Below are 13,722 nucleotides of genomic sequence, written 5' to 3'. Positions count from 1 at the left end.
TTTCAGCGGAAAAACCGTACCGTAAAACTCCTAATCTAGCTGAATGTCATTTAACAAGCAAATACATTTAACTTTTATCTTAAAATGTTGGTTTGCTGCTAATTTTGTATACATTACTCTATGTAATGTCATAAAAACAGGTTTCAAGGCTCATAACATAAAAATAAAAAATGGAGCAATATGAAAGAGTTAAACACACATATATAAAGAAAATTATTTAAAATAAAGACATATACAATACGACAATATGGGACGATTACGTGTGCTAATGAAAAGGCAGTTTGCAATAAGCAGTATTGCTGGTCCATTAGTTTATAACTTGATATTGCAAGTCCATGGAAAATCTAATTTATCAGAGATGGGTTAGCGTGGCGAATATCGATCTAGCTTTCAATAGATATCGCAACCGCACTAAATAGATTTGATATTACAAGTTGAAAGTTATCATTTGCGCTCGAGCAAAAGCCGAAATTGCTTTAGAATATTTAGCGTGACTGGATTGGAATATTTAAAAACAGGGTTAACATTTTTTTTTCCACAAAACACATCAAAAACATTTTAAATAAACTATTACACTCATATATACACTTTTTATTTAAAAAATATTTAATTTAAATATGAATACATTTTTTAAATGGGATATGGTATATGGCAAAGTGTTTGACTGGGAAGGGCTCCAATGTTTATACAATATATATAGGGCTAGATTACAAGTGACACAGTAATGTTAGTGCACACACAGTATAAGACTACTGTGGAGTGTTAATTTAATACCTGGTGTAATACCTGTTCAAACTTGTTCTCTTAAATGCAATTGAAATGCAATTGAATTTAGCGCATGTTAAATTAGCGTGACTGAAGACCTGCTGTAAAGAGGTAGGGCAAAAATAAAAGATGCACCAAACACAACATAAATACATTAAATAAACTATTACACTCAAATAACCACTATCTGATAAAACATTAGTCATATAAATATAAATGAAAAAATAAATATACAGGGTCAAAGGCCATGTAATTGACTGCAGAAGGCTAATGTGTATATATATATATATAAATAAGCCCAGTGAGTTAGGCCCTTCTATTTGTTATGTATAAGGTAGGGCAGGTGCTGTTGAAGGGATAGTAAAAAAAAACATATACTGTAAAAACAGCAACTAGCTTTCTTAGTGTACCCTCATGGAAATCATGGAGCTCGCATGTTGGTAACCTAAAGGTTAAATATATTAAAGTCAAAATAAACTTCCATGAGTCAGATAGAATATGCAGTTTTAAGACACTTTGCAATTTACTCCCATTTTATATTCACACTTTTTAAGGTGCCAGATCCTACTGAGCATGTGCACAGGCACTCACGGTATATGTATACTAGTCTTTGATTGTTTAATGCATATTACATGATACAGGGGTCCGGAAACTGGTAGAAAAATAAATTTGCCAAAAAACAAACTACTGCTTATTTGAAATTCAGAGTATTTTTTTTTGTTTTATCTTTTTATTATGTACTTATTAAAAATGCAATTCTACTGTGTTTAATGGTCCTTAAAGGTGTATCCTGCCCTCTCCTGAACATGGGCAAAACTGACTTTTTGTTTCTCTACTATTCACTTAATAGTAAACCAGCTCGTGTTACTCTAGAATATTTATTATATCAAGCTAGATAAGCCTTCCTGTAGCGACCCCATTCCCCTTGTAGGGCAGTGACAGGAAGTAAAGGATGCTGCATAAATGAAGTTAAGAAAATAAATAAAATAGAAAACATTGCAATTTGTTTTATTCCTCATTTTAAAAGTATTTTACATTAAGTTTAACCCATTGCTTAGTGTTGTTATTACAACAATGAAATTGATTGTTTTATATCCCTTTAACCTACATGGATTAATTTGCTTTTAGAATTTCATTCAGTGATATTTTGCTTGTTGTGAAAATGTATATGCTGACCAAACTAACATAGTGAATAAGTTGCAAGTAATTTAAAAGTAAATTATGATTTCTACAATTTATCAAAACAAATAAAAAACAACACTCTTTCAAGACTTTCTGAAATATAGGGTCATTAAAAAGTGTGAAGTTGTATACATTTTAGTTTAAAGGATCTACAAAAATATGGTATCTGAAAGAAATTACATTTTTGACATTTCTCACCTCACTTAATATAGTTAGTAAATGTCTGCTATGTACAACACTATATATTACCCAGTTTTGTCATGCTTGTTGTGTATCTTGATTCTGTCATAATTATAAAGGTCAGAATATATCTTGACTTATTGAATAACTGTCAAGAATTTAACCAGAAACTAAACAACATTTAGAACATTTCATATAAGGTCACCTTCAGTTTGGTGTGCTTTGTTCAGTAACTGAATAAGAAAAGAGGTTACATGCAATAATGAAAGTGTCCCTTTTCCTTTTTGTTTGTATTCCTTTTCAATCCTGTCCACATTCACAGAATTCTGAAAGTAATATATGTGTTTGAAATATATAAATGTTAAAGAAAATTACTAGTGGTAGAAAAATTAAAAAAAAATATCTTGAAAATGTGTTTATATCTTTGAAATATATACAGTATATATTGTATAATTATGTGTATATATATATATATAATCCACTGAAATAAGTGCACTCCCACAAACAGTAAATTTCAATTCTGCCAGGGTGCCTGTGTACCTCATTCTAGGAGGATGTCATTGATGTATCTACGATACAAAATGATATAATACACTTGCAATACATCAACCTTGATGTGTTTCATGTATAAGTTTGCGAATGCCGGTGCCATGTTTGAGCCCATCGCTGTACCCCTGAGTTGGAGATAGTACAAATTCTGAAATCTGAAATGATTGTTCTGCAAACATATCCTCAACAACTCAATGATAAATTCAGATGGGGACCCACATATAGATATCTCCGTAAGGTTCTCAGGATCACCTAAATGCCTTCCTCTTGTGGGATCACAGTATACAGACCGTTGACATCCATGCTTGTTAGTATGTCATCAGGTCTGATGTCTGTCACCTGTGTTAGTGTCTCAATCAAGGTTTGCCTCTCGTGGCTACAGTAACAAAGATATTGTGTTGACAAAGACAACCGTATCAAATATCACACAGCAAGAATTGATGCAACACAAACCTTCCAAGGACGTCACTTCACGTATGACTTTCACCATGGTTTACTCACCGCAATTGAGGACGATGTCTAAGACACTTAAGAAGGATTGGCATGTTATTAACAGTGATGCCTCTTTACCTTTTGATACATATGCACTCTTAGTGCTAACAAGCACGCAGGTACAGAATTAAAGATGAAAACAAGCTTGGTTATCCGATGAAAAGTTCAGAGAGTAGTTGCAAGTCTTTCAAATCACTAGTTATTATAGCGATATTGCATCGACGCGTTTCCCCCTCTACAGGGCTTTCTCAAGATCTTGAGAAAGCCCTGTAGAGGGGGAAACGCGTCGATGTGCTGCAACTACTACTGAGATTACTATTTGAAGCTGAAGCTACCACAGTGTTCATTGAGGATTGTGCAATATCGCTATAATAACTAGTGATTTGAAAGACTTGCAACTACTCTCTTTTCATCGGTAAGCCCCTGTTTGCTAGCAAACCAACATTAAGGATACTGTAAGTGTACACCAGACTGTCATTTTTTTGTACTACGAACTTTCTCTGCTATTATAATTATCATATGGCGGCAACTTAAGTACTTTTACTCACGGAGACGTCTGTTTTTATTTACTATTGTGTATTATTTGCTGTGCATTAAATTGATGCAATTTTTTTAAGATACGCCAAATGTCTATGCCAATTTCATTTATATAGTCTTACCTCCTAGCACCTTTAGCTATAACGCTCCTGATATACTCTCCTTTTCTGATTTTCATATTACCTATTTTTGGGAACACATAGGTATTCTCAGGAGTTTGGTGTTTCTCACCCTGCGCTCATTAGTTAATTAATTAATATTAGGTCTTATTATAGACCTTGAAGATTGTCTATATCTGTGCAATATATGAATCTATATAATTTATATTCTATACATTAACAACAATCCAAAGAGTCTCCTCTGAGGAAAGAAATGAAAGCTCCTTATAAAAGTAACAAATAAAAAAGGAGCCTGTAACAAATATATCAGACAAGGTGCAATGTGATGCAAATCATAATCCAATGTGTTACAAATAATCTGTGTATAAAAACAATAGTCCAAAGTGATTTCCCAAGGAGAAATGAAATCCAGTTGGATGATTCCAAAAAACTGAAAAAATGTGTAAAAGATATATAAAATATCAAAAAATATCAAAAGAGGTGTACACCTTTAAAAAGAAGAAAAAATGGTGATTTGAGATTTTGTGAGATTTTATACATTTTTTAATTTTTTTGTAATCATCCGACTGGATTTACTTTCACCTTGGGACATCACTTTGGACTATTGTTTTTATACACGGATTATTTGTAACACATTGGATTATGATTTGCATCACATTGCACCTTGTCTGATACATTTGTTACACGCTCCTTTTTTATTTGATACTTTTATAAGGAGCTTTCATTTCTTTCCTCAGAGGAGACTCTTTGGATTGCTGTTAATGTATAGAATATAAATTATATAGAGTCATATATTGCACAGAAAAAGACAATTTTCAAAGTCTATAATAAGACCTAACCACATCCTTATCTGTATTTTCATTCATTTTTTTTGTGTTTTTACTGTCATATCATGATATAGGAGGTTAGTTACCGTTATGTCAAATAGTTTTTGATACATTTATGAAACACATTGATACATTCCCTTGTTGTTGTTACACATAGTTTGAGGTCGGGGCTTAAGAAGCCATTTTCTCAGTGCAGCCATTTTCTCAGTTCAGGAATACCAACTGAGGTTTGTGATAATATTAAATAGAGAATTTGTTTTTATCACTAGCAAGGATTGATGTTCTGCAAATGGTCCCACTTTTACTACACTATTTCCTAGATTTAGAGTTCTGCGTTAGCCATCAAAAGCAGCTTTAAGGGGTCCTAATGCTGCTTTTGGCCACCCGCTGGTATTTAGAGTCAGGCAGGAAAGGGTCTAACGCTCACTTTCAAGCCGTGACTTTTCCATACCGCAGATCCCTTACGACAATTGCATATCCTATCTTTTCAATGGGATCTTCCTAACGCTGGTATTTAGAGTCTTGGCTGATGTGAGCGGTAGACCCTCTACCGACAAGACTCCTAACGCCCATGGAAAGGCTGTAGTTAAGAGCTTTATGGGCTAATGCCAGTATATAAAGCTCTTAACTACAGTGCTCTAAAGTACACTAACACCCATAAACTACCTATGTACCCCTAAACCGAGGTCCCCCCACATCGCCGCCACTATAATAAATATTTTTAACCCCTAATCTGCCGACCGCACATCGCCGCCACCTACATTATCCCTATGAACCCCTAATCTGCTGCCCCTAACATCGCCGACCCCTACATAATATTTATTAACCCCTAATCTGCCCCCCCCAACGTCGCCGCCACCTAACTTCAAGTATTAACCCCTTATCTGCCGACCAGACCTCGCCGCTACAATAATAAATGTATTAACCCTTAAAGCTAAGTGTAACCCTAACCCTAACACCACCCTAAATTAAATATAATTTTAATCTAACGAAATAAATTAACTCTTATTAACTAAAGTCTTCCTATTTAAAACTAAATACTTACCTGTAAAATAAACCCTAACATAGCTACACTATAACGAATAATTATATTGTAGCTATTTTAGGATTTATATTTATTTTACAGGCACTTTGTATTTATTTTAACTAGGTACAATAGCTATTAAATAGTTAATAACTATTTAATAGCTACCTAGTTAAAATAAATACAAAATTACATGTAAAATAAATCCTAACCTAAGTTACAATTAAACCTAATACTACACTATCATTAAATTAATTAAATAAATTACCTACAATTACCTACAATTAAATACAATTAAATAAACTATACTATAATACAAAAAAAACAAAAACACTAAATTACAAAAAATAAAAAAGAATTACAAGCAGTTTAAACTAATTACACCTAATCTAAGCCCCCTAATAAAATAAAAAATCCCCCAAAATAAAAAAATCCCTACCCTATTCTAAAATACAAAAGTAATCAGCTCTTTTACCAGCCCTTAAAAGGGCTTTTTGTGGGGCATGCCCCAAAGTAATCAGCTCTTTTGCCTGTAAAAAAAAATACAACCCCCCCAACATTCAAACCCACCACCCACATACCCCTACTCTAACCCACCCAAACCCCTCTTAAATAAACCTAACACTACCCCCCTGAAGATCTCCCTACCTTGAGTCATCTTCACCCAGCCGGGCCAAAGTCTTCATCCGATGGGGCCGAAGAGGACATCCAGACCGGCAGAAGTCTTCATCCTATCCGGGGCAGAAGAGGACATCCGGACCGGCAGACATCTTCATCCAAGCGGCATCTTCTATCTTCATCCATCCGACGAGGAGCGGCTCCATCTTCAAGACCTCCGGCGCGGAACATCCTTCTTCACCGACGACTACCCGACGAATGAAGGTTCCTTTAAGGGACGTCATCCAAGATGGTGTCCCTTCAATTCCGATTGGCTGATAGAATTCTATCATCCAATCCGAATTAAGGTAGAAAAAATTCTGATTGGCTGATGCAATCAGCCAATCAGATTGAAGTTCAATCCGATTGGCTGATCCAATCAGCCAATCGTATTGAACTCGCATTCTATTGGCTGTTCCGATCAGCCAATAGAATGCAAGTTCAATCCGATTGGCTGATTGAACTTCAATCTGATTGGCTGATTGCACCAGCCAATCAGATTTTTCCTACCTTAATTCCGATTGGCTGATAGAATTCTATCAGCCAATCGGAATTGAAGGGACACCATCTTGGATGACGTCCCTTCAAGGAACCTTCATTCGTCGGGTAGTCGTCGGTGAAGAAGGATGTTCCGCGACGGAGGTCTTGAAGATGGAGCCGCTCCTCGTCGGATGGATGAAGATAGAAGATGCCGCTTGGATGAAGATGTCTGCCGGTCCGGATGTCCTCTTCTGCCTGGAAAGGATGAAGACTTCTGCCGGTCTGGATGTCCTCTTCAGCCCCATCGGATGAAGGCTTCGGCCCGGCTGGGTGAAGACGACTCAAGGTAGGGAGATCTTCAGGGGGGTAGTGTTAGGTTTATTTAAGGGGGGTTTGGGTGGGTTAGAGTAGGGCTATGTGGGTGGTGGGTTTTAATGTTGGGGGGGTTGTATTTTTTTTACAGGCAAAAGAGCTGATTACTTTGGGGCATGCCCCACAAAAAGCCCTTTTAAGGGCTGGTAAAAGAGCTGATTACTTTTGTATTTTAGAATAGGGTAGGGAATTTTTTATTTTGGGGGGATTTTTTATTTTATTAGGGGGCTTAGATTAGGTGTAATTAGTTTAAACTGCTTGTAATTCTTTTTTATTTTTTGTAATTTAGTGTTTTGTATTATAGTATAGTTTATTTAATTGTAGGTAATTGTAGGTAATTTATTTAATTAATTTAATGATAGTGTAGTGTTAGGTTTAATTGTAACTTAGGTTAGGATTTATTTTACATGTAATTTTGTATTTATTTTAACTAGGTAGCTATTAAATAGTTATTAACTATTTAATAGCTATTGTACCTAGTTAAAATAAATACAAAGTGCCTGTAAAATAAATATAAATCCTAAAATAGCTACAATATAATTATTCGTTATAGTGTAGCTATGTTAGGGTTTATTTTACAGGTAAGTATTTAGTTTTAAATAGGAAGACTTTAGTTAATAAGAGTTAATTTATTTCGTTTAACCCCTTAATGTTTTGTATTATAGTATAGTTTATTTAATTGTAGGTAATTGTAGGTAATTTATTTAATTAATTTAATGATAGTGTAGTGTTAGGTTTAATTGTAACTTAGGTTAGGATTTATTTTACATGTAATTTTGTATTTATTTTAACTAGGTAGCTATTAAATAGTTATTAACTATTTAATAGCTATTGTACCTAGTTAAAATAAATACAAAGTTGCCTTTAAAATAAATATAAATCCTAAAATAGCTACAATGTAACTCTTAGTTATATTGTAGCTATATTAGGGTTTATTTGATAGGTAAGTATTTAGTTTTAAATAGGAATAATTTAGTTAATTTTAGGAATATTATTTCGTTTAACCCCTTAATGACAGAGGACGTACCAGGTACGTCATAGGAAAAGCTCCCCTTAATGACAATTGACGTACCTGGTACGTCCTCTGTTGTTTGAAGTGCTGGAAGCGATCATGATCGCTTCCAGCTGCTTACAAGGGATTGTAGTGATGCCTCAACATTGAGCCATCACTGCAATCCCATACTTTACACACCGATGCAGAGAGGGCCACTCTGTGGCCCTCTCTGCATCGGCTATTGCGGCTCACACATTCGTTGGTGGGTGGGAGCAACTCCTCTCAATTGCGGTGGCTATTTTTTTTCAAAGTAGCAGCCCGATCGCTTCAAATATTGTTCTGTCGGCGGTTGGGGGCGGGGGGGTTGGGGGGGTGTGCGCGCACGCGCGTGCGCGCGCACGCAACTTATACACTCCTCTAAAAAAAAAAACGATGATGCAATTGAATCAAGGGATCTCCATTGTTAAGTAAGGGATCTGGGAGGGGGAGGGATGTAGATTACTGAGGGGGGCCAGCTACACTACAGAAAACTAATGTTTTTAATAAAAAAAGTAAAAAAAAACTATTTTTGGGGGCAAATTGGGTACTGGCAGACAGCTGCCAGTACCCAAGATGGCGGCAAATAGGTAGGGGGGTGGGTTAGAGAGATGTATGGGGGGATCAGGGAGGTTTTGAGGTAAGGGGGATCCATCACTGCAGACTGTATGAAGAAAATAATAATAAAAAAAAAAAAATGCTTTTTATTTCAGTACTGGCAGACTGTCTGCCAGTACTTAAGATGGCGGGGACAATTGTGGGGTGGGGGAGGGAAGAGAGCTGTTTGAGGGGGGTCAGCGGGGATCAGGGGGTGGGATGTGTCAGATGGAAGGCTGATCTCTACACTAAAGCTAAAAATTAACCCTACAAGCTACCTAATTAACCCCTTAACTGCTGGGCATATTACAAGTGTGGTGCACAGCAGCATTTAATGGCCTTATTATTACCAAAAAGCAACGCCAAAGCCATATATGTCTGCTATTTCTGAACAAAGGGGATCCTAGAGAAGCATTTGCAACCATTTGTGCCATAATTTCACAAGCTGTTTGCAAATAATTTCAGTGAGAAACCTAAAATTGTGAAAAATATAATAGTTTTTTTTTATTTGATCGTATTTGGCGGGGAAATGGTGGCATGAAATATACTAAAATGGGCCTAGATCAATAATTTGGGTTGTCTACTACACTACAATAAAGCTAAAATTAAACCTAAAAGCTCCCTACAAGCTCCCTAATTAACCCCTTCACTGCTGGGCATAATACACGCGTGGTGTGCAGTGGCATTTAGCAGCCTTCTAATTACAAAAAAGCAACGCCAAAGCCATATATGTCTGCTATTTCTGGACAAAGGGGATCCCAGAGAAGTATTTAACACCATTTATACCATAATTGCACAAGATGTTTGTAAATAAATTCAGCGAGAAACCTAAAGTTTGTGAAAAAATTTGTGAAAAAGTCAACAATTTTTTTTATTTGATCGCATTTGGCGGTGAAATGGTGGCATGAAATATACCAAAATGGGCCTAGATCAATACTTTGGGATGTCTTCTAAAAAGAAATATATACATGTCAAGGGATATTCAGGGATTCCTGACAGATATCAGTGTTCCAATGCAACTAGCGCTAATTTTGAAAAAAGGTGGTTTGGAAATAGCAAAGTGCTACTTGTACTTATTGCCCTATAACTTGCAAAAAAAGCAAAAAACATGTAAACATTGGGTATTTCTAAACTCGGGACAAAATTTAGAAACTATTTAGAATCAGTGTTTTTTGGTGGTTGTAGATGTGTAACAGATTTTAGGGGTCAAAGTTAGAAAAAGTGGGTGTTTTTTCAATTTTTTCCTCATATTTTATATTTTTTTTATAGTAAATTATAAGATATGATGAAAATAATGGTATCTTTAGAAAGTCCATTTAATGGCGAGAAAAACGGTATATAATATGTGTGGGTACAGTAAATGAGTAAGAGGAAAATTACAGCTAAACACAAACACTGCAGAAATGTAAAAATAGCCATTGTCATTAAGGGTAAGAAAATTGAAAAATGGTCCGGTCATTAAGGGGTTAATAAAAATTATATTTATGTTTTAGGGTTATGGTTAGAGTTATGTTTAGGGGTTAATAACTTTATTATAGTAGCGGCGATGGTGCAGGCGGGAGATTAGAGGTTAATAATTGTAGGTAGGTGGCGGCGATGTTAGGGAGGGCAGATTAGGGGTTAATACAATTTATTATACTGTTTGCGAGGCAGGAGTGCGGCAGTTTAGGGGTTAACACATTTATTATAGTGGCGGCAAGGTCTGGTCAGCAGATTAGGGGTTAATAAGTGTAGGTAGGTAGCGGCGACTTTCGGGGGGCAGATTAGGGGTTAATAAATATAATATAGGGGTCGGCGGTGTTAGGGGCAGCAGATTAGGGGTTCATAGGGATAATGTAGGTTGCGGCGGTGTCCGGAGCCGCAGATTAGGGGTTAATAATAATATGCAGGGGTCAGCGATAGTGGGGGCAGCAGATTAGGGGTTAATAATTGTAAGGTTAGGGGTGTTTAGACTCGGGGTTCATGTTAGGGTGTTAGGTGCAGACTTAGAAAGTGTTTCCCCATAGGAAACAATGGGGCTGCGTTAGGAGCTGAATGCTGCTTTTTTGCAGGTGTTAGGTTTTTTTCCAGCCAGCTCAGCCCCATAGTTTCCTATGAGGATATCGTGCACAAGCACATTTTCCCAGCTTACCGCTACCGTAGGCAACGCTGGTATTGAGAGTTGAAGTGGAGCTAAGTTAGGCTCAACGCACCCTTTTTTGAGCCTAACGCAGCCCCTCAGACAACTCTAAATACCAGCGTTGTCTTAAGGGTGCGTTGGGAAAAAAAGCAGTGTTAGCTACGCGGGTCTTTACCGTCAAAACTCTAAATCTAGCCGTATATGTTTAATAATCCTGTGTTCAGTTCACTAATAACTATGAGCATTCACAATGTATTTGTTTTTTCTGTGGTTGCTATGGCAACAGTTGGGTCTTATTTGTTTGTAATGATGTACAGGGGTTCTTACCATTCATTTGTCCATCTTTCCCTGTTCTATCCTTCCATAATATAAATGGCTGATGTTAGGGACAGCTGTTCAGGGACTAAATACTGATTTTTTTAATCATACAGGAGTTGTATGTTCTTTAAACATTAAATGACAGGTTGTTTTAATTGTTTGAACCTATACTGTAAGATTTTTGTTAATATTGTCTAAATTAGCTGTACCCATTGAAAATAATGGTAACAAAACTGGACTAAATTTAGCCAAACCAAACACTTTAAAAAATCCAAAATTAATCTTTCAGATTAAACTAATTTTTCGTCCCTGAACATATCTACTGCCTAACTATCACAATTTTTAGAATAAATGTTTTCATCAACTGTAGCAGAGAAAAAAGAGGCCAATAGTTTTCCTAAGAAGGAGTAAAACGCTGATGAACAGATGGTGTAGCAATTTTGACTGAATACGTTAAACACAGTTAAATTGAATAAAAAAATATCCATATTTGTATTACAAATTATTTTAATGATTTAATGCTGATTTCACTTCTCTTAGTACATTTCTAAATACACTACACATAGTGCAAAAGAATCATTTCCACTGTGCCAATGGATAACTTCTAACTATAAATCATCCTTTAATTTAAAAATGCAAGTACTTATTTGTTATTTTTAGTTATAAAAAAAAAACCAAGAACTGCACAACATATGTTTAAAATCTTTTCTTTAGCCATGCTACGTTACAGGATACACATGAATATTAGTTAGCCAGTAACATAAATGGTGATTTAATACTCCAGTGCTATGGTTCAGCATTTTATTGATTTATCAACTAAAATAAATGTATGCAGGTTTTATATAGTGGGAAACCTAATAAATATAAAAATGAAATGTAGCTTACAATTATAATTTACTATTCCTCTAACCATTTTTCTGTTTTATCTTTGACAAAGTTGTATACACAACTACTCATGGTGGGCTAACAGCACCATTAACTAAATATAGATAATTTAACAAATAACCAGTGACATAAATTATACAACTTACCAAGTAGCCACCTCTCAGGCAATTCATTGTTCTTAAACTTTGCGTAAAGCTCAGGCTAGCACATAATGTAGTATTTATGACATGATCCTGGAAAACCTGCATGAACACACTGTGCATAAAGTAAATGGAAATGCTTTTGATTGCAGAAGATTTTCTCTTTTCCTTAACTGTTCTTAATCTTCTGGCCTGAACACATTTGGGATACCAGCAATATGGAAAAAAAAATATATTGATTGAGATTCCTTTGTTGTTTTTGGGAGACAAAATTGACGCTTAAAAGTAGTGTACATAGGATCTAAAACAGTTTGTAGGTGTCTGGAGAATGTTGGATGACTCATACCAACAACACTGGACACTGATTGAAAAGACCTGGTAGCCATGAAATACAGAATAGACAACAATTTGGGCATACCAGGAATTTCCCTTGTTCTGAAGGAGACTGGCTCCAAAAAGTCCTGAATGTGATTAAAATCACTAATTAATTGCCTTGACAGTCTGATCTGCTGCAATATTTCATGGTCTGTAAAAGCTTCCAGAGCACAATAGGACAAAAATAATCACGGGACTCTTATGTGCCATCTTTAACAGATAATGTCTTGCCTCTGCTGTAGAGCAAGACGTTGTCTATAGTGCCTACTTAGTAGTAGGGTTGCTGCCACTGTAAATACTAATACTTCCATTCTCCAAGCCATACAAGTTATGTGATTTATTTTTCTGGATCGACATATTCATGAAGACTTGTAGACTATATGGTAATCAAAATAAAACTGGTGCTGAATACACATTAGGTTATACACTAGTCATGTGACTTTTTAATCTAGGGTGACATTTCATACAGACTTTCAGACAATTGTTTTCTAAGGTGTTCACAACAAGAAAGGTGCTGAATACACATTTGTTATCTGGAGGGATTGTTAGACGAAAGTTATAGACAAAACCGTGTGATAACCTACAGAATATATACTGTTGCAAATTAGGCATGTTTATTTTGGTCTAGATTCATTAAAACTTAGTGTGTTTTCCGAAATCTAGAAACTTAAATATCTTGCTAGATAAGTCTTGATTGTATTTAATAAGGGACTGAAACTGTTGTACAATACTTGTCATAGAAAGTAATGGTCTCTGCATGTAAGCCTTTACTGTAGTTGACGTCCATTTGCTTCCTATAAACGCTTCCTTCACATATTATACCTATGTGCAAAGCACTGTAAAATCTGTTGGCATGCAAAACACACTAATCTCTATTCTCTGAGAACTGATAAAATGCGTCCATAGCCATGAATTGGCAAGATCTCTAAAAGAGCAGTCTACTAGTGCTTATATCCTTACAGACAAATATACACAGCTTAAATATTACTTAATGAGAATGAGTTTCTGCAATAAAAAGATTACTAGAACTGCTTAGTAAATTAAAAGGTTATATAAACAGCAGTTGTAACAGGA

The sequence above is a fragment of the Bombina bombina genome, chromosome 1, assembly GCF_027579735.1.
Source record: "Bombina bombina isolate aBomBom1 chromosome 1, aBomBom1.pri, whole genome shotgun sequence".
Taxonomy (NCBI): Eukaryota; Metazoa; Chordata; class Amphibia; order Anura; family Bombinatoridae; genus Bombina; species Bombina bombina.
The sequence above is the reverse complement of the archived record's forward strand: the minus strand, read 5'-3'. Positions refer to the sequence as shown.